Source organism: Hoplias malabaricus, chromosome 16 (assembly GCF_029633855.1).
Source record: "Hoplias malabaricus isolate fHopMal1 chromosome 16, fHopMal1.hap1, whole genome shotgun sequence".
NCBI classification, from domain to species: Eukaryota; Metazoa; Chordata; class Actinopteri; order Characiformes; family Erythrinidae; genus Hoplias; species Hoplias malabaricus.
Window position 1 is genome coordinate 22,543,217 of NC_089815.1, and position 18,567 is coordinate 22,561,783.

Here is an 18,567-nt window from a genome sequence, read left to right on the forward strand (position 1 = left end):
GGGGGAGCTTAATTAAGCGTGTCACTTTTCTGCTAATTGTAGTACACAGATTCTGTTTACTTTCTAAATGTATCATATGTTAAATTCATTGCTGACCGATGTTCACCATGCCCAGTGACAAGTGTCAGCCAAAAAAAATAAAGCCCTGCAGCACTGGACTGTGGAGCAGTGGAACGTTTTTTTCTGGAGTGATGGTCCAACTGTGGGATGAGTTGGAGCGACTTGTGTGATACAGAGCTAATCCTGACCTTACACATTTTCTTGTGGCTGCATGCAATTAAATCACTACAGTAGTGTTCTAGCATCTACAGTAAGGCTTTACCAGGCGTGAAGTGTTATTGCACAGGAGACGGAACACACACCCAAACTACATTCTTTTGAACAATATCTGTAAAAAGACATATAAAACAAAGCAAATAAAATAAAAGATCCTTGTAAATTATATTACTTTATTCTGATGACACAATATTTTTCAAGGATAAAAATAATGGGAAGAGCATATTACAATGAAAAATGTATGCAAATTTCCCATTTAATATACAGACAGGTATTCTAATTTAAACGAGAATATTATCAAGATTTTCTTCAATTTCCAGTAATATTATCCATGTCTTTCTTTAAGTATTATTTCCGCTGCTTTCAAGCTGTGTCTGTTGTATAGGGAGAACGAGCTTCCCAGCAGGGAGCACCACATGAAGGCCTTTCTAAGTCAGAAGCAGACATTTTTATGAGTTGAAATGACAGCGCTGCTGTTATAATGGCAGAGGAACAGACAGGACAGCCCTACAATAAATAAAGCAATTAACTAGTAAACAGCACAAGCTTAATAATTTATATCAATTAATTTATTAATATTCTGTAACTGTTTCATCCTGATCAGTGTTGCAGTTAGTACAGAGCTTATTGAAAAAGTATTGGTCCAAAGTCAGGAATACCCTGGACAGGGTGCCCGTTCATCACAGATAATCAGTCACTCACACTTTTGCAGAGTACTACACCTACACCAACAAGGACTACTGACGTGCAGACTGACCAATTAAATGTTTACAGAGAAGGTTATCGACCAATAACGGTAGCTCTACAGTCAGACCGTCCAATCCGAAGATTTTAGGCTACTTCACCACGCCCCCTTCTCACTCAAGCGAACCAATCGGAGTAGGGGAGGGCGGGACTAGCTTGTGAACGAAACGCTTCTCGAAATTCTATATAAGCTCTAGAAAAACAAAATGCCGGACCTTTGTGAAATTCCGCCCGGACATTTTTTAAGTCTAAAACAAGGACACGTCCGGGTAAAAGATGACGTCTGGTCATCCTAGTTTAAACACACAAACCAGAAGCCTTCGTCTGTTACGGTTATCTCTAACCCTAACCCCGTGAACGCGCACGCTTGACTCGCATACAAGTTCACATGAACGCGCACGTATGCCCGGATGAAGCTGACTATAGCGATAGAGTCTCGACAACGAACGTACGGTAATGAATAACCGTTTCTGTTGTGTGTGGAGAGTGTCCTCAGACTGAACCGAATGTAAACTGAATTCATGTTTAGCTCAAACAGGAATAAAAGACATAAACATTCGTCGTTTCAACGTCCTGAGTAGTCTCTCATACGACTAGCTTTATTTATAATAATTTTATAATCAGTTTTTGAATCCATTTTAGTAATTTTTTGTTCTTATCTGTTTTAAAAATGTATTAAGCATATTTATGTCGGTTTTCAGAGTTTTACCTACGGTCTAAGGCCGAGAAAATTCCACAGCGCCATTAAACTAAACCGTTATATAGATACCAACGAACATTTTTTTTCTTTACTCACAAATCGTTTGACTAAACTCGTTTACCAGTGGTGTATATTACGCATTATTTTAAGATAATTGTTGCTTTATTTTAACTTAAATGTATTCAAAAGCTTTAAACTGGTGTGTAAATGTGTGTGCTCTGTTGTTGCTCAGGATTTGACGAGAAGCGATGTCTTTAGCCTTTCTACACCCTTTGGATTCATTTGCTGAACGCTGGAGTCTGAAGCAATGAGTCTGGGAAATGTTGGCCTTAAGTCTTCAAATCCCTCTCTTCTGTGGTAAGGACATGGAACCTATGCCCAACACTGGTGCAGTCATATGGACAGTGTTGGGTTATTTAACAATATTTAAAATATTATTAAAAATTATTATTATATTTTAAAATGAAAAACATTGATGTGCAGACATTGGACATGCACACACTTCCAGTAAGAATCTTACAGACAATACATTTAATCATCCAGATAATCAGACGCGTTCTACAATCAGACGGTGAGAGCGTACATATTACATTTTCATCTGCTGCATTTGTTCAACAGCGTTTTTCACATCTGGCATAAAAGTTCTTAAATCTGTTATGCCACATCTTAGGATGTCTGTAGAGAGAGAGCCAGATGGAAGAAATTAAAATTTTCTTTTATGGGATAGTCATCTGATAAGATAGTTCAACATTATTTTATATGTGCCTTTGAAACAAAACAAGCCATCGAGACTAAGTGGAGTCATACTTTAAAATTAATAGATAGTAATAGGTAATATATGTTTTTGTCTTATTCTAATGTAAACTTATTTCAGTAGTGTAGTATGATAATGACTAATTTCACTTGAGCTCTAAAATAAAACACTGGAGCCAGTCATCCTATAATCAGTTCTGAAAAAAACATGACATAAAAAGAGATTAAAACACCTATTTTGTGTTTACTAGTTTTAAAATGTATGTGAATATGCAAATGTACAACAGCACATGGTTTGCACCATCGTTAGGTAATTGGATTGTCACCAAAGGTTCAAACAGTAGCAAAGTTAGCTGTTCATTGCTTGGTTAAGCACTGCAGCCCCTTAACCTCATCTACAGAGCCAGCTCTGTTAACTTAAGACTGCTAAATGGATGCTACTGGGTAGTTTCTAAATTTTCATACACATTTTATAATATCAGTTAAGCATTAGCATATTTAACATAACAGGTTTATTCCTGTTCCAAGCATTATGGTTGGGAGTAAAACCAATAAGTGAATGTATAAACAGGTGATAACTTAAATGTCTTATATTATATGAGCATATTTATATATATTTTGCCTTTGTGTTATTAGGTATGATAGTGTACCAGCAAACTGATGTCAGAAGTCAGTGTATTTGCCTTCAGAGTGGGTTTCATGGAGACGCACGCATGTATTCTTTGTTTATTTTGTCATTGTTGTTTATTAATGTATAAATGTACAAACCGGAATTAAAATCCCAGAAATTGTGCCACTATTAATGACATTTTCAGGAGTCAAGTGTGAAATGCATGTAATATGCATTTATGCAAATGTATGAATGAGAATTATTCCTTGAATTCATTTAAAGGCCAATATTTGCATACAGAGTCATAATTAACTATTTACAACTAGGGTCCTGGCGATTTTTCCCAAATGTATTATTAAATTAATAATTTTTTTTGCATTTCATGAAGAAGTCCATTAAAACTAACACATCCAATTATCTGTCTCTCTTTTTTGTAGCTCATCAGCTCCATTTTTTGGAACCCATGTGGTCCTTAATCCACCAAAGTTTTGGAAGCAAGGCTTTTACCTTTTCTCATAACCTTTTCACGCTATTTCTCTGGTGGCATGAATAAGGTGAAATTAGTTTACACTTTTTGGTGCAATATCAGCATAATAAAGCACATGATGGAGAGGAGAAAGAGATCTGACGGTCCTCTGCTTGTTTGTGTGCACTCAGAAGTAGATGCTTCCTCGCCTCCACTCTGACCCCGAGGCACAGTCACTGGATGTGCCTCCAAACCTTCAATCTCACCCCAAGAACCCCCTCACAACCACCAACACCTCCAGCCCCTTAAAACTAGGCACGCATAACAGAGCCCCCTCCAGGCACACTCGGGGTGGCGTTACCTCTGGCGCACGTTTTCCAAGTTTTGTAATGAGGGCACAAGACACGAATATAAAGGCAGCGCTGGAGCTGGGCTTTACTCGCCCAGGACTGACCCCATTGGTCCAGGGGAAAGGATTGGGCTCAGCAGGGGGAGTCCCTGTGCTCGCTAATCAGAGGAAGCGTGTGCCACCGACGCAGTGCTAAAGGCGCGCCCTGAAAAAATGCACAACTGATTAGGCCCCGCCGTCACTTGAGCCCCCTAGCAGAAAAGGCATTTTTTTCTCTTGTTCTGTGAGCTTGTTTGTTTCTCACTCGCTCTCTCTTTCTCTCCCTTCGCCTTTTGTCATCCTCAGATGGTGACGGATGCTAGATCTCTGTGGTGTTAGTGTGTGTGCGGGAGTGGGGAGGGGCTCGCTCGTAATTAGCTGAAACTTTTTTCCAAGCCCTGACATAAAGGCAAGTGCAGGCTGAAGCTCAGAAATGTCTTCCTTGTTTGTTTGTCTTCTTTTTTCTTTCTTTTTTTTTTTTTTACCCCTCCAACTATCTTCCACCAGATCAAAGCTTTTTCAGAGTACACCAGCCTGTATAAGCCTGAGTTTCAGCCCTTCAGTCTCTCTCTTTTCTATTAGTAAGGGCTGCCTTACATTTAGTTACAACATATTAGAGAATGAATTCGCGAAGTGAGTTGTCCTTTACAGTCCAAACAAAAAAATCCCTTCAAACATCCCCGAGACACTAGGCTTTCTGATGATTTTGCTCGCCTCTGTGGCTTCGTTGAGTTTTCTGATGATATTTCCTGCAATCCAGCACTCAGAATCACATTCTGTATAGATCGCATTTTAATTTACCCCCAAGGCCATGGAGCGAAAGTGTAGTGTTGGGATGCCATGATTAATTTATAGATTATGAAATTTCTTGATTCTCTCCATCTGTTCCCCTGGTTATGTGAATTACTAGAGCTGTCAAATGAGGCTGGACACTGACTTTCCTGAATCTGCTGCATATACTGGAGACTGGAGATGAAGGGTTGCTCTCTTATTCCTTCTGCACATCTGTTACTCTGCCATTGGTTTAACAAGTTTAAATATTGAGGCAAATTTATGGTCATTTTTGTTCTCATGGGCAATTTAGTCAGTTTTGAAGGACTGTATCTTTCATTTTTCCCTCCACTGTGGTAATACGTTTAATATATTTTCATGACATATAGTTAAACTAGCGTTTTGTTTTGTATTTTTTTTATGACTTACCACTGTTCTGATTGACTGACCAACATTTTGCTTCTTTCAAAAAGCAAGGGCACAGTCCTTATAGCTTTAGTGCAAATAGATGAAACTGCTATAAGCTGAATAGCTCTCTCTCACTTTGTTTCTCCCTCTCTCCCTCCCTCTCTCTCTCTCTCTCTCTCTCTCTCTCTCTCTCTCTCTCTCTTCATATCTATATATGTTTTGTTATATATACACTTTAGAATGTGCAAATTGAGGCGAAAAAAGGCAGGAAACCACCTCTGCAAAATGCCAAATATTGACCCTACCCTTTTCAGGAAATTACAGCTTTGACTGAAACACATTTTACAAGTTTAAATTCTGTTAAATAGAGACTTATTAATGGTAAAGGACCTATGTCCTTTTTATGTTATGCTCGAGATCTATGTTTTTGTAGATTAATGTACCAAAACCTGCTGCAGATACATATATGTAGTAAACCTCTGTGCTGATTGACTTCCCCATTCAGACAGCAGCCAAGATATTTCAGTTGTCAAACTCAAGCATTGTTTTTCTGTAACTCAGTAATTATGTAACTACAATGAAGCTATGTATACAATATTATTACAGTAGCAAGGAACTGAATGTTAAACTACTTTGACAGAAGCTATTAACAAATAGAGCATAAATGCAGAAGAAAGACTAGTTCCTTAAGATGAGTCTGAAAAAAGAAATGGCGTGCTGAACTTTTCTAGAAGGGCGAGAATTCTTCTCACGTTCACACTGCAATGGTGTTCCCAGTGTGAGCTCAGCGAGCGGAAGCTAAGGTGGACTCTCAGTGTGAATCTGCCGGCAGACCCTAGGCCTGGCCACTGTCTGATTCTGACCCCCGATGCACACACACACACATCGTCTCCAGCAGCCTCTCAGCACAAAGGAAGCTTCTGCCATTGCTTTCCGGCCCCATTAGTACCCGGGCGCGATGGCAAAGCTCCGAAAGCGCATTCATTATTCATGGGCGCACAGGCAGAGGCCCCTGATAAATTCTCACTTTAAGTGACAATGAGTGACAGATCTTGGGCTTTTTTTTTGCCCCCACTTTTTTTATGCCCTCCTCAGCCTGCCGCCAGTGGTGCACTGGCCAAAGGTCTAGCCTGATCCTTCGCTAATGACCAGCATGATGTATGTGCGATGGAGCGGCGGCTGACACAGGACTCCAGGCCGCTGTCCCGCTCCTCGGACCCCCAAGCTGGGGGTTGGGATTGGTGCGGGGGGTGTTTGGAGAAACTGAAGCTCAAGCCTAGAGCTCAGAATGCTGCGGAAACTCCTCATTAGCTTGGACACACAGGGTTAACCTGGAGGGGAGGCAGATTCGGCGGCAGGGGATGAAGTGGGGAGCTTTAGCAGGTGAGGGAACAGGCTCATGGGAGAGAGAAGGATTTGCCAGTGTAGAAAATATGATCGCATTCGTTCATCTTTCAGATTGCACAGACACGGCTGCCAGCAGGGGGACATTTTTTTTAAAGGTTGTTTTCAGTTGATGCCCCTTATAGTGTTTTAACTTCTAAAATCCTAAGGAGCCATACTTTGATCCCTTGGTCAAGTGACTGCGTTATAAAGGTGGCATAAAGTTATGTGGAGCAGTGCCATAGAAAAACCTCTTAGGCCTTCTTAAAGAGCCAGCTTTCAGTGAAGTGTTTTTTTAATTGCTTCATATATTTTTAATAAGATATTTATGTGTGTGCAGCAGGTGGTGTCGCAGTCACACAGCTCCAGGGACCTGGAGGTTGTGGGTTCAAGTCCCACTCTGGGTGAGGAGTTTGGTGTGTTCTCCCCTTGTCCGTGTGGGTTTCCTTCAGGTGCTCTGGTTTCCTCCCACAGTCCAAAAACACGTTGGTAGATGGATTGGTGGCTCAGAAGTGTCCGTAGATGTGAGTGTGTGTGTGTGTGTGTGTCAAGCTGTGAAGGACTGGCGCCCCCTCCAGGGTGTATTCCTGCCTTGCGCCCAGTGATTCTCGGTAGGCTCTGGACCCACCGTGACCCTAAACTGGATAAGCAGTTACAGAAAATGAATGAATGAATAGAGGATGTTAGAGAGTCAAGAACTGGTCAAAGCTGTTGTGATAGAAACTAGATCTGAAACATGCCATGAACATTAGGAAAAAAATTTTAATTATAATTATCACCAAAGAAATTAGTGTTAGTAAGTTTCTCTACAAAACACAACTATTTTATTTACGCTGAATGACTTAAACATGAAATACTGCAGGACCAAGCCATTATCCACTAAATATATTACCGTATTTTCATCTATTAAAGGAACACTATGTAAGATTTTAATTTTTTCCCCTCCTGGGTTTCTCTCTAGTTTAATAGATTTTTACAACACTACTGAATTCAATGGAGAGGGAGCGGGAGGGGGAAGGTGGTTTTCTCACCTCCTCCAAAAGTTACACAGTGCAGTTTCTGCAGTGCTGAGCCCAGAATAGCAATGCCAGAGACTCTATTCTCCCCATTACAGGTCAGTGAAGCATCACAATGATTTGAATTTATAATGTTACAGTAAAAATATTACATAGTGTTCCTATAACAGTCATAGTGTTTGAAGATGTTAATGTTGTTTTCTGAAGCAAAATGTGTTACAAATTCCTATTCCCGTTCTCAAAATAATAGTGTTTTTCATACACATCTGTAACATTAAGCCTTTATTTGGTAAGAATTGGATTCTAATAACTGCACAGGGCAAAGGAAGGAGTGGGCAGACATTGTGCCTTCACTGGTTTGAGCCTTGTGCAACTATATTTCCTCTGCTGCAGACAAACACAATCAGCAGAACAAAGGCAGCACCCTTGTGTGGTTAGCTCTGAGAGCCATGTCTCTGGGGTGCAACTTAATTATACATTTCCAAAAGGACACACCTCATGGGAGTACTTTGTGTATCTCAGAATAGCCAATTTAACCCTCTTTTTATCATGCACTAAATACAACTAAATATTCCTGAATTAATATTCTGTGTTCTAAACACTAAAGCAGATATGCTGTTTTTCTGTAGAATTATTGTCCATATGTGGGATTATATACTTAATTACATCTGACAGCATAATAGAAAAAGTAAAAATGGATCTAACCTGTTGTAGCATATGTTCTGATTCATCAGTGAGTGGCCATAGTAGTGGCAAAGCTATGGACTTTGGCATTGTTCAGATTGGCAGTTGACTTTTCCACTCAAGCTACATTTTTATGTGGTTTCAAAATTTCAAGTCAGATCACTGAACATGCAGATCAGTTTGACAAGTCAGTTCAGAGTTCATGAGGTTTTCAGTCATTCAGGGTGCGGCACTTCTAGTTTTCAGAGGCTCACACTAGCATTGTTACTGTGACAAACTACGTGACAACTAATGTGATCCTCTCTGGATATAAAATGGGATTATTTTCACTTGTTTGGTTTGCCTTCAATTGTGAACATGTCCTTATTGATGGCAACACAACAATGGAAGAAAATGCTGGCCTCTAATTTTTGAATAATTTTTTATTTTGTTGTTTACTGACAACGTTGAGGCTCCAGGACAATAGCTGAAGTATGTTATAATAAAAATAGCAGTGAATGTGCTACTGGATTACGTTGCTGTGTCAAAATAAATGGAAATGTGTACCGAAGCCTGGCATTCAAAAACGATGTCGAACAGATGTCTAAGATCTGTTAGACATATAAAACTCTCAAGTATTTGTGCTTTGACATCAAACCCCTTTCTCCACAGGTATTTCTGTCACACTGGGAAGACAACTTAACACTAGGATGTTTAGAAAAAGTATAAACAACAACAACAAAAAGAAAAGAAGCAAAGAAAAAGAAGCTGCTAATATTCTCAGGGAAGTTGACTGACCAAACCAGAACCCAGACCTCTGCATTATTGATTGTGTTGTTGATTATCCGTGTGAAAATTCAACCAACTTCAACCACTGAATTTCTGTGGCATTGCAAGATACTCATTTTTTAAAAACTGAAATGAAAACTTCCAAGAAAGGGCAAAGCATGAAAACATGAGTATACTGAAAAATCTGATGCATATTCAGAGAAAATGATACGTCATATTGAGGCATGTGTTATTTTCTGGCAGCTTTTCAGGAAACTGGTCTCTCACTTTTGCACAGCACTGTTGGCATAGAAGGCAGTAGTGGAACGAATACACTGAAATCCTTTATACAGTTGGTTATTATGACTTTGTGAATGTGTTTATAACTTGATGAATGTCAGCATTGACCAGTACAGTCATTATGAAAGACGCACGTGTCCATCCTGCTTGGCTGTGAGCAGGATCTGGGGAAGGCCATAGATCCTCATTAGGTCGTTGGGTCCCCTGGATCTGCTACATCTCTCACTTGCTACGCGGTCAGTAGTGGGTTCTTTTCAAATCCCTCTGGGCAGCCCAGGGAGCTCCTGTGGTCAAGCCGAACTACTGTACATCACCTTTAAATTGCTCTATTTGTCTGCACTGGTCAAGCCACCAAAGGCCAAGATATTGCTCCTAGCCAGTGTCATTATAACAAGGACTGGTTTCCTCCTCTCTGGTTTGAGGACTGCTCATAATTCTATCTGGTTAAAAATATTGTGTATAATTGATTGATTTTCTAAAGATTAGTACTTTAAATACATCTCTTTAAAACACTTGGATGCTAACGAATGGCCAGAAGTGATATTTCGTCGTTAAAGTGGGTTGCATTATGACTTTTTAAAATAGAAACAGGGCCTACAGCTCTTTTTAGAGAAATGCCACATACAATAATAGTTTATTCCTTACCTTTAGTTTAAAAAAAACTGTTGTCTGTTCTTTGAGATGTGAACATGAACGTTTGTATAGTTAAAACAATGTCATATAATATATATGATTCATGATCATAATGTGCTTCATGAACATACCCACTTCTCTAGTCCTAGCAGGATCTAGTGCAAGATTTTCTGGTTTTAAGTCTAAAAAACTCATTCTGATGAAAAGCTACAAATTCTGAAGCTGATTACTTGAGGAGTCATCTGTTTGTGGCTGAATAATTATGTTAATCTGGAAAAATATAGTATGTTAGTGTAATGAAAGCAAGTTCAAATATTTTTTCATGAAAACAAGCTAAAATCCTCTGACCACAGCAAGTTTCTTCTGTTTTTGGGTCATCCGAGCTGAGTCTGTAACACATAGAGATGATGTATAACTTTCTCTTTGCATAATTAGAGTTTCAGGCTGGATTTCTTAATGCAGTGGTGGACTCTGTTAAATGACAATAGTTTTTTTGAAGTAACATCAAGTCCATGTGGCTATATATATATATATATATATATATCACTGTAGTATGACAGTTACTTGTGCGGTGTCATCTGAGGACTCGAAGGTCACGCTCATCCAACCTTACCTTACATGTACTGGTTTGTCTCCAGAGTTCCTGAATCATTTCATAATAATAAGTGCAGTAGATGATAAAAGTAATAAACTCTGTTTTTTTTTATTGATTTTGCTGAATGCACTTTTTTGTACATTTCATATTCACCTTGTTTTATATCTAATATTTCACTCTTATTTTTCCCATCTTAACTTTTTGGACTGTGTTGCAAACATCAATTTCAATATTTATTTCTAAATATATATATATATATATATATTTACAAAAATGTACAAAGAAAATGATTCACCAGCCAACTTGTTGGTTTTATATATAAAGTGGTCAGTGAATCATTTTCCTTGTACATTTGTGACTTAGAAAAATAAAGGGTCAAGAGAATAGAAAACAACCCACAGATTTAGTTTCACTGAATTTTGCTAAATGTCATCTTTTCTTGAAATGGGATTTGTAAAATAAAAAGCTTTTACTACAGAATTGCCTTTTAAAACATGCATATTCTGATAAGAATTCCTCAGCTTATAACATCAACTGACCAGGAATATTAGATTTCTTAGATTTTTACCAAAGAAACTGTACTTTCTGTACCTTAATGGTCCACACTGTAAGCTCCAAAGAATCCATCACTCCTTGCTATGGCTACAAATAATTGAACACTGAAAGTGTATGCCATAAAAATATAGTCAAGCAAAGACAGAGGCTATAGGCTGAAGACTGGCAGTTTGTTCCATCAGGAAGGCTCTGAGAGACAGAGTGAGAGAATAAAACTGGACCTGCCTGTATTTGACGGAAGACAGGTATCTCCTGGGAATGTGCTACAAAAGCCAAAGCCCATATAGCTATAAGCCCAGTATGTATATATTTAAAAATAGATGTCTAGTTCAAACTGCATTCATATGCTGTTTGCAACCTTTCATACGTCTTTCTTTATATGTGTGATGTATGTCTCTCACCCCCTCCCCTTCTCTCTCTCTCGCCATTCTTCCTTCACCTCTCCAGTGTTGCAGACAATAGGATACTAGGCAGCGGTCAGCTCTGTTCTTTCAACACATGAAATAGACCAGGCTCTTTGCTGTCAAACGAGTGGCTTGCACCCTTGTTTCCCTCGAAGTGGAATTTTAATTGCAATCTGTATTTTTTTCGTACATGCCACGCAGCAAACGTTTTGAAAGCAGGCTTTTGAACAGGTGTTCTTGGTTTCCAGGTTTCTAGCGGTCAGCTATGCTGCTGCTACATAATGAACACGCATATGTTTGTTACATTCATTCCCCACAAGAAACACTCCCCTGCCAAACATGCATCCTCAAGACAGTGTCCTGGCAACACCCCCTTTGGAATAACAATTCTACATAAGAAACAGCAGGACACAAGGATAAGCCCTCAGTCTTGGAAACCTTTCATTACTATTAGAGGCATAAAAAAAGTAGCTTTGGTATTTATTCTTTATGCTAAGCAAGCCATGCAAAACCAACCCATTAATAACCCCAAAGAATTAACATTATTAACATCATCTAGTGTCCACAAATAATTACACAATGCCAATGTTCAGACCGAACTGGCTAGATACTGGGTTCACACAACCCAGTCTATGGTGCCTCTATCACCAGTGTTTATATAGTCAACTTTATAAAGCTTCCAGTATTTGTTTTGTAGTCTTTGTATACTCTGTGTTTGATATATGCCAGTATTTACCAAGCTATTAACTCACATATCTTTAATTTACCAGTGATTTACTATGTAATCTGCTAACTTGTGTGTGTGTACTACTATTATTTTTCGTACTGCTAATTCTAATATTTATAAGCAACCAATTTATACACTACTGTCAACTCATATATTAATAAAATACCAGTATTTATCCCACTGCTAGCTTGTTTTGTATTCAGCTACCAATAAAAAAGTCTAGTGGTCACTATGGATTTAGAAACTACCAGAATTTACTGGGCACCTAACACATCTATCTATAACATATTAACATACATCTGACTCATCATTATCTACATGCTTCAGCTGTTACTGTGTCAAATACCAACTCGTATCTCTATATATAACTTGGTGATTTTCACTTAGAAACTTCTGTTCTCAAATTTTTAAATTGCAAAACGTCTCTAAAAATAAACATGTATTTAGGGAACCAAAAGTTGCTCATTAATGCAAAGAACAGTATTATCGGAGTGCCCATGGCAGCAGTTATATATATTAAAAAAATACTTTTTGGATTATTCTGTGTACTTAATTATAAAACACGTTTTAACTTTTACTGGCTATTTTCATACTTTTGGCCTGTGGTGTCTGTGATGTAAACCCTATGTATATGTGTTCAGGTGAAGACGAATGAAGGCAAACACTCATGTGGCCTGTTTCCCAGAGCATTGGGGAGTGGGGAGCTTAGTGCTGTCCTTGATGGGAAGCTGTCATTCAATACAAAGTACGTCAAACCCAAGATGATTTGTAAGTTTATGGACATTTTTCTTTTCTTAAACCTACATTTCACATTGTTGATTATTTAAGTGTCTGACCAGGGCAGGGTGTTACTGGTTGAATATAGTTTTTCACTTCAAGACACAGATTGTTAAGCAAAGCCTGCCCACATACAGTTTTAAAACTCGTTTAACCATCAGAAAACATTACTGGTGAGTCAGTACAGGATCCAGAACTGCTTTACACAGAGGCTTCATAGCAGGAAAATGTGACTGAAAATATGGTTTCATGCACTTTTTGACTTGGAGGATAAATCCACTCCACATTGGCTATCCACTCTCTTAATGTTTGTAGACACTTGTTCATCACAGACTTCTTCTGAAGTCATTCACTGGTGTTAATAGATAGGTTGTGTCCCATATGCAGCAGTTACTCTCTTTACTCTTTCTGAAAACTTTATACTTAATGTTGGAAAACTGTTGGATTTGATGACCTCGCACCACAAGATGACACTGGGTAATATTTTCTTGATCAAAAACCACACTCCATATCATCCAAAAGGAAGGAGATACATCACTCTAGAGATCAGTTCCACTGCTCCACAGCGCAGTGCTGCATGGCTTTGTACTCCTCTAGCTGAAAAGTGGCATTCACCATGGTGACCTTAGGCCTGTGTGTGGCCAGTTTTCTATTCAAATCACATAAGCTCAGCCAATTGTGTCAGCAGTGGGTGCGCCTTAAAGTAACAGAATGTATTACTTAGAAGCAGTGTATTGTTACTTTTGGGCTTATATTGTGTATGAAAAGAACAGGTCATTTTCAGTGGCAAAGAGGGGAGTCAGTGAGGTACTGAGAGTAGAGATGGATACACACTGCCATCCAGTGGCACAGGTTGTAAATTTCTTCCCTACATCAGAACATTGTTGCTTAGACCTAATATGAAGCTACACTTGGGGTTAATGAGTGATGCTGTTTTTTTTCTCCATCATAAATCCATTTAAGCCAACTCTGCCATTTTCTGGTAATAATTACTCTGGCTAGAACTTTTCCACCACAGTATTAATTATCATCCTCTGGCCTTTTACAGTACAAGCTGAGGATTGATTACAATGTGCACATTGCAAAGAGCGTGACACACACAGAAACTGTATGTTCTCATCTAGCAGGAAAGCTACATGAGGAAACGAAACCACCGCTACTGCCTGTGATGTCACTGTTTCGCTTCACGATGGCCCATCTCCAGCATTAGCAGAAGCAAGTCTAAAGAAAGAAAAGAATAAATAAGCATGCACATGCAAACAATCTGCATGATGGGTGGATATGCTGTCACATGACTTCTACAAATGACTGTAAAGCAAAGGAAAGGGGAAATTGGGAAAAAAGTGAATTTCATAAAATTCAGAGTTAATGTCCGTCCTTAATAGAAGAAGCTTCCTCAGATTTTTATGCCAAGCTTTGGGTAAACCTCACCAAATCACGTGTTTTGTTAATTTTCTAAATGAAAACAGTATGTTAAATATGCTCTTTTTCTAGAAAATATTTTTCTGGGTTTATTAAAAAGTTTAAATAGAAAATATAGCTTATTTCCCCCCCTTAATACCCTTAGACTAAATACATGGTTTGTGTCTGCGTGCTGTAGAAGGCGTGTAATTAAATTCACAGAACATGTCTTTGACCAAAGGGGCTTTTGCATACAGCCTCAAATACGTGGAGCATATACTGATGTTGGACTGTCATTCTGACTTCTGCATTTTGTTTTGTGTGTGCATGTATAAGCTCAGTTTGCATGTAAGTCATCACTCTTGGGTGCTAAAACACTGTTTTTGCTCTTTCTCATTGGGCATATTTTTTCACTTTGTAAGTGTGAAACAACAGTCAAGTCTCATGACTACACAGGGGAGGTACAATTATATCAATTATGAAGCAGCAATCTAGTCTGCAAAAAAAGCATGTCTGTAGTCAAACGAGTCTGGGCGTTCATTGTTAATCTGAAACAACAGGATATCATGTAAGATGAATAGATAAAAGTGTGTGCGTGCATGTATTTGGGTGTGTGTGTGTGTGTGTCTGTGTGAGTGTGAGAGAGAGAGATGCTCTACTGTCATTCTAACCTCATAAATGCAACACCTGCGTACACTAAGAGGAACCCAAGTAGGGAAAATATTCCAGTTTGTGATTGTTTTGCTGCTTAATTCCTCTTACAGGGGAATTCCACCAATTTTTCTAAAATTCTGCACAATTAAATGTTAGAGAGACAAACAAATGGCAGTTAGAGTTCTAATTTGACTGACTGCAGGTACACACTGATTTCATTACCGTGTTGGTTATATCTGTGTACGTTTTTGTTTAGACCTCTTATTTACTTTTATGAAATTATTGGTATATCTTGGAACAAAAGTTGCCTTTTGGTGTTGGTTTTGTTTTACAACCTGCAGTTGCCTACACACCATGAGTTGAGTTAAAAAATAGGCCAGACCCCATCACAAAATTAGTATAAAACAGTGCAGAAGGCAAAGTATTCTTAATAATGTCGTTTGTGAGGTAGGATTTAGACATTTTCTGCCGACTGGTACCTCTCATCTCTGCTGTAAACAAGTTTGACTCAGTGCCTTTTTTTGTAGAATAGTGTACGGACTGATTTTGGTTCAATAAAAATGTAGAAAGCTAAACTAACAACATTCTGCATCTTCAGAGAGCAATGAAAAAAAAGAAAAAAAGAACATGGTGTACTACACAATTGCTTGCGTCTGAGTTGTGGGCCATTTTTTACTGGCTGCTTTCAGTCCCCATGCTGGGAAACTTTGACTCCACCCCTATCTCCCCTCACATATATAAAGCGGTGAATAATTAAAAATAGAGAAGCTGGTACGTGTTATCAGATGAAATATTTCTGAACTTCCTTTGAGTGAACGCATCAGCCTCACTAAAACAGCTAGGCTATAGAGCTATAGAAGTTATATTTTTTAAACAGTGCTAGCTTGTAGTCAGTTGGATGCTACTGCCATTTTTTAAAGGTCATGTGCGTGGCTCAGGTTTAGTCCACTTGTACAGCACAACACCACCTTGTGCCAGATATGAATAATCACAGGTGTCATCATAAGCTCAATGCTGCCTTAGGTCAAAGGGCAGGTTTTGTTCGACTCATACGTATGGAGGCAAATGGATGTGAACTGATGTCAAAGGTCATAGAAAAAGAAAAATATAATTTAATTATTTAATTAATTATTTAATTTGTTTTCACAATGCTTCCAGCATTCTGGCCAAGGCTCACCATATTCCTATAGTGTTATTTGTAGATGAATCTTAGCAGACATTTTGAGAGTAGATTTTTTTGTTGCAATAGCACTGTAACTCCAAGGACAGCCACATTTGATATAGGTGATAGTTTTAGTATGACCTATAAGCCCCGAAGTTGGCCTATACTTCATTCACACTCAAAAACATTGTTTTTGTCATTGTTATCAACTGTATTGTTGTTAATGAATCAAAGTATGTCTTAATAAATCAGTGCTCAGAGTCTCAGGCAATAAAACATGTAGGTACACAAATATGGGCTAGTTATGTAAATTTTGTGGTGGGCTGACAGCCAAAAATAGATAAGTCTTATTCAATTAAAGCAAGTAGGTACACATTAAAACTAGTCCCAACATTTTATTTTGTATCTTACACCAAAAAAAAAAAGAAAAACCCATACAAAAAATAAACACAAAAAAAAAGAAAAAGAAGGAAATTCATAACAGTCAAGCAATTGAGTAAGTATTTGAGGATATAACAACAGAGTGTGTGATGTGTTTATTCGCTTGAGCATTTGCAGTTAAAAAGTAAAAATATAAATTGTTTTAACTAAACAACTTAATTTTGTTTTGTAAATTTAAACAAATTTATATCCTGATGTCTGTAACACATTGAACAGAAAGTGGGACAGAGGCATGGTTCCCACTGTGTAACCTCACTTTTTAATCATTTGGGATCTGAAGATACAAAATGTTGCAGTTTGGCAACTGGAGATTTTGCCATTCTTGCTTGATACAAGACTTTATATACTCAACAGGCTGAAGGATGTGGTCAATGCTATCAGTTTCTCTTCATGAATCACCAAAGGATACTGATCTGGACTGCAGGCATGCCCATCAAGCCCACACACACACACACACACACACACACACACACACACACACACACTTTTATAAAACTACACTTGTGTGTGCTGGTAAAAGCCTGTAATATATATTATGTTGGGTTTTGCGCCTTTTGCTGATAAAATTCTGGAAGGTTCCTTTCACCTTTGTGACAGAGAACCCAATATATGTTTGGCCAAAAATCAAGCTGAAATATGCATTCACCTGAGCATAGCACAATCGTATTTTTGACTGTGTTAAGTTACACAAACTGTTAAGTTGCAGTGGTTTTTGAAGTACACCCAAGGCCAAACACCCAAACAGCTCTATTTATAACAGCAGCATGACGGTTTCTGATACACAGCAGGACAGTTTCACTGGCATTGCCATTTGAGGGCTTGAAAGACACACATTTACCCAGTATGTCTGGCCTTGCCCAGAACTATACTGTCTGGCCTTTCCTTAATCTTTTTACAATATACTTTATGCTAAATGGTCAAAGACCTATAATTCTCTCATGAAGTTTCCCGATGTTAAGGCAACTGGTTTCCTGTAAATGCCAAAAAGACTAAGGTAATGATCCAAGGAGGAGGAAAGAGCAGCACACGCCACCACACACGTGAGGTGGTGAGTGATTTCCTTCTCCGTTCACAACAGTGTAAATCTCACCTGATAATAAAGGTTGCAATGACATTTGTGCTTCTTGAGAAAAGTTTTGCCATGCCAGCTAAATTTTTTATGACTTTTTCAGGCGTTTATCTAGTTTAGGGTCACGGTTGGTCTGGAGCCTACTTGGAATCACTGGACACAGGTCAGGATCACACTCCGGATGGGACACATGCCCATCATGGTACCACACACTCCATAAATGTCCATAGGTGTGAGTGTGGACATGGATGTGTGAGTGTGAAAGGCTTCAGGAGCAGCCTTTATGTGTTGGTCATTGGACTGACCACTGATGACACAAACTTGCGTTACAGACTGGCACATGCTTTTGCTACATGAACCCTGAACTGTTAATTTGCACATTAAAATATACACTTTACACTTAATATACACTTAAGTTTTTTAACTATTATTATTATTATTTATATAGTCAGAAATGAATTACTTTTTTTCTGGCCAGAAGAAAATAATACATAATAAAGTTCATTGTTCATGTTAACTGCAGGTTTTGCTCTCCACATGACAGTAAAACTCTTGAATCTTAAATCTAGAATCTAGATCTTAATCAATGAGATTTCTTGCAAATACATTGCATGAAGTCTGAGATAGTATTTTTAATGGTTTTGTAATCAAATTTCGTTTGACTTTTTTTGTATTAAATTTTTGTTAAATTCTTAGGTCACAATACCTCATTTTCTTTAGATATTGTCTTTTTCAACATCACTTTTAAGACCTCATGGGACACAATCAGCCCATTTCACATCAAAATCTTAACATTATAATTTTATTAACATTATAATTCCTGGATTATATGAAAATGGAGCCTTTATTTGTTGTTTATTTGTTTATTCAGTTTGTAGTCAGATCGTGCTTCACACTGCTTAA

The 18,567-nt window shown here is 38.3% G+C and overlaps 1 protein-coding gene across 9 annotated transcripts in view; it reads left to right on the top strand.

Annotated features, from left to right (window-relative positions):
• Positions 1-1,319: 1,319 nt before the first annotated feature.
• The window catches only part of ptprc (protein tyrosine phosphatase receptor type C), a 68,687-nt gene continuing 51,439 nt past the window's right edge, over positions 1,320-18,567 (top strand). For 7 of the 9 annotated variants that reach the window (XM_066648398.1, XM_066648394.1, XM_066648396.1 and 4 more), the window contains exon 1: positions 12,802-12,928. The gene's annotated coding sequence lies outside the window, so the exon portion shown is untranslated. Of the gene's footprint in view, positions 1,474-1,952; positions 2,078-12,801; positions 12,929-18,567 lie in introns of those variants that run through there. The other 2 variants (XM_066648390.1, XM_066648391.1) reach the window with 2 other exon arrangements.